We start from the raw sequence: 3,992 nt of genomic DNA on the forward strand, positions 1-3,992 counted from the left end.
AGCTTACCACAGAGGTACTTAATGCCATCATGATGTCACCCAAAACACAAACAGCCAAGACAACAGCATTAATACAAAGATATATTCCATAAAAGAGTGTGGCGGTCAAAGAAAAGCATTACACTTCCTGAAAACACAAGCATCCTTCTTCCTCTAGTCTACAGAGAAAACTGTAAAAAAAAAAAACAACAACAAAAAAATGTATCATAACATCATCAACAAACAACAACCACCAGGGACAGCTGGGGCATTTGTGCGTCTCTGGGCTACTTTCTAACGCTTCTCTGGATCTCGTGCCCGTTCTGTCCTCATCGTTCAGGGATCGAGTGCTACCTTCACTTACTCGCAGAAGTGTACATGCTAGTGTGGTGTATCCTGGTGGGTGTTTGTTGATGATGTTATGATACAGTTTTTTGTTGTTGTTTTTTTTTTTTTTTTACAGTTTTCTCTGTAGACTAGAGGAAGAAGGATGCTTGTGTTTTCAGGAAGTGTAATGCTTTTCTTTGACCGCCACACTCTTTTATGGAATATATCTTTGTATTAATGCTGTTGTCTTGGCTGTTTGTGTTTTGGGTGACATCATGATGGCATTAAGTACCTCTGTGGTAAGCTTGGCTGCTGAGGGAACCAGGGGGATTGGGTGTGGCTGGGCACGACAGGCTGGTGGACGGTAAAGCCAGTTTATGGTTGGCACCGTCTGAAATAACTTCCGTCAAGTGATTTTTTTTAGATTTTTTTCTAAGGTTTATGTACCTTGAGAGTGTGAGCGAGCACAAGTGGGGGAGGGGCAGGGAGAGAGAGAGAATCCCAAGTGGGTTCCACGCTCTGCGCTGAGCCCACGCGGGGCTCGATCTTACAAACCGATCACGACCTGAGCCAAAATCAACAGTCAGACACTGAACTGACTGAGCCACCCAGGCACCCTGTGATTTTTTAGATTCTGTGTGCCGCTCTCAGTCATCCTTTGTGTGGAGGTTATAACCGGGATGAGCTGGCCTGTGGCTTGCTTACAGTGAGAGGCAGAGCTTTGACTCTGTAGAGCCAGGAGGAAAAGCATTAGGCTCTCTCTGTGCAGCGCCCCCCGGCAGCACGATCCAGGCGAACGCACTTGGGGACGCTGGGTCGGAATCTGGGCACTGCTGTCCTGGACCCGCTGGCCCGTCTGTGAAGGGTGAGCAGCATTGCCCACCGGGCCACGTACCTCTGACCCATCCTGCCCTGGGGGAGACGGTGACGCCAGACCCTCGATGCCGGCGCGTGGACACCCAGGAGCGATGGCGCCTGCCACCCCATCTATCCAGGTCGACCTGGCGGCTGGACCCCTTGTGAGTCTCTACAGGTCACAGCCCAGTTCAGGGGGAAGTCTGGCCATGACTTTTCAAAGTTCAGTTTGGTTTTTGACTAGCTTACAAAACTCTTTGGCCATTTCAGCCATCTCCTTGGCCTCGGGGTAGCTGGATGAGAGAAGAGAAAGGAAACCAGGGGAAGTGGTGCATGCGTGGCGGTCTCCAGTGAACTGGAAACGACTTGTACGAAGCCACAGCGCAGCCTCCTGGTCATTCCCCGCACAGCCTACTCACTCCCTGCCCTGCCACGCTGCGTAGAGGCCGGTGTGACCTCTGCACTCCCCCTCTTAACCCCCATACACTCCCACTTTAAGGTTTCCGGGTCTTTCCTTGTCCTTCCTGTGCCCCTTCCTGCTCACACCGTTGCAGGACTTCGCTGCGTTATTTTTTTTCCCACCTCATCTCCCTCGCACACCATTTCTTACATGTTTCCCCATCTCAGAAAGCTTGCCTTGGCCCCCTCGCCTTCCTTCCTTTCCTTCCCCTCCCCACCGCTCCCTTCCTTGACTGAAGGCTGCGAGCCCAGGCACCAGACTCCACTGGCCTCTGCGGCTCCTGGCACTCTGGACCAGCCCCTTCTCAACATCCTCCGCTTCTGTGGCCCGGGCTCGCCAGGTCTCTGACCCCCTCCTGCCCATTCCCGTCACACCTCCAGCCAGCCTCGCCTGCCACTGCCCAGCTCACCAGTCTCCGGGCGTTCCCACTACCCAAAGGGCAGGGCTGGGAGCTGAGCAGGAAAACCATCTGTGCTGGTGCGTGGGAAGCCTGTGCTCCGTTTCCCCGCATGAATGACGAAACATTAATGGGTCCTGGAACACAGGAAGTGCTCCGGGTACTTAACAGTTAAAAAACGCATTCAGTCACCAGAACAGCTCTGAGGAAGCCATTTTTGTGCCCGACATGTGAGACTCCGAGAAAGGAGAGTTCCTTTTGAGGATCTGGAAGGTCTGGATTCAGACTCTGGAAACCTGCCCCCCAGAACCCGTACCTGTTAAAATAGGCTTGGTGTCTACCAGCCCCGACTTCTGAATGTCTGGCTGAATGTCCGACTCCTGCTGAGCAAAACCACACCAAGGGCAAGCCCGGAAAGGAGCAGTTTCCTGAAGATTGCCCAAACTAGCAGGGCTCTGTCATAGGTCAACAGGCGTTTGGACGAGGCAGGGGAGTGCTCGCTCATGCTTCCACACCTGGATTTGGAAGAAGGTGGTGCTCAGCCTTATGCAAGTACAGGTCTTCCAGGTGCTCGGCCCCATCTTGCCCCCGAGGCCCTGGCCATGGGCAGCAGGCTCCCTTCTCTGTAAGGCCAGAGCTGCTCCACCCAGCAGGCCCACAGAGGGCTTTCTGTGCCGGGCAGTGAGGCATCGGACATGGCCTTCTCTCCAAGGGATACTACATGGGAGCTGCTGCTGGGGTGGTAATGGGCATGCGTGAGTGTAGGCCTCTGCAATCTTAGGGAGCCCGGGGGGAGAGCTTCCCAGAAGAGGAGGCTGGGTCAGAGCCAGCAGAGAAGGGAAGGCCTCAGTCTTGGTAGCTGGGGCCACCTACTCGCTCCTGGTCAGCAGCACCGGAGCACGGACTGCAGAGGCAGGGAGAAAGGGGAGGTGCTTTGCAGCGGTCCCAGCACCCAAGGCATCCTCCTGTCCTAGGAAGGTCCTGCCCAGACACCAATTGCTTGGCCCTGTCACCTGGAGGTGTGGTGCCTTCAGCTGTACCGGCTGAGTGGAATGGCTGTGTGACCTTCCCGGGTGGGCGTTTCCAGCTCTAGGGTCCCGCCTGGTGTCTGGCCACAGGGCCACAGGGTTGTCTGCCCCTAAACTGTGGTGACTTTCCCAAATGATGGATCTTGGTAAAGATGCTTCCACAGGCTTGTGTCTGTTCCTCAAGAGGTTGCTGCCTGGCCTTCCAGGGCTGACTGGGCCTCCTGCAGTTCTCATTCGTCCGGGCGCTCTCTAATCCAGAGAACCGGATACCTTTGGCGCCATTTTGGCTCTTTGGGAACTCAGACAGAGCTGGCGTTTCCTCCTCTGAGGCTGCAGTGGAAAGGTATGTTCATCCTCAGAGTGCTTTTGGGGTCTCCGGGGTGACCCAGGGAAACCCGAAATGGGTGGTGTAGAATAAGGACTGTGGAATAACTTAGAAAAAGTCAAGGCTGCCTGTAAGTGGATACTGGCCTGGTGAAGTTACCAATTTTAGAGAGCCCAGCTTTGGAGGAGGAGGAAAATAAAGCAGAACTCACAAAGGTCTGAGACCATTATTTCTTCATTCCGCTTTCTTCCTGTGCTCTGCATCTCGTATTTCCGCAGGGGCTTCAAAGGCATGGTTTAATAACTAGCAAAATAAATGATCACCTTGGACTATACTTTTATCACCTCCCACGACTTTAAAACTAGTCATTATGTGTGTGTGTGTGTGTGTGTGTGTGTGTGTGTGTGCCACTCTTAAGTACCCTTCCAGAAAATGTTCATGCATGGTCAAGTATCTTTTCTCATACAAATGAGAATCAATTTTATGTAGCATTCACAACTGATTTACCTAATATATCTCAGAAATCTTTGTCCACAAGTGTATGCCCAGCCACGGTGCATTTTCACGGTCGCACTGCCCATCAGGGGACCGCCAGCATGTGAATGAACCTTGCTCCATCCA

General features: G+C 53.1%; 1 long non-coding RNA gene across 1 annotated transcript; it reads left to right on the forward strand.

Moving 5' to 3' along the window:
* The first annotated feature begins 235 nt into the window (after window positions 1-235).
* On the forward strand, window positions 236-3,704 carry LOC121036871 (uncharacterized). Its single transcript, XR_005793516.1, has 2 exons — window positions 236-1,325; window positions 1,432-3,704. It is a non-coding gene; the product is annotated as an uncharacterized LOC121036871 (long non-coding RNA).
* The last annotated feature ends 288 nt before the right edge of the window (window positions 3,705-3,992 follow it).

This window comes from Herpailurus yagouaroundi, unplaced genomic scaffold, assembly GCF_014898765.1.
Source record: "Herpailurus yagouaroundi ecotype Mexico unplaced genomic scaffold, PumYag 163, whole genome shotgun sequence".
Lineage (NCBI taxonomy): Eukaryota > Metazoa > Chordata > Mammalia > Carnivora > Felidae > Herpailurus > Herpailurus yagouaroundi.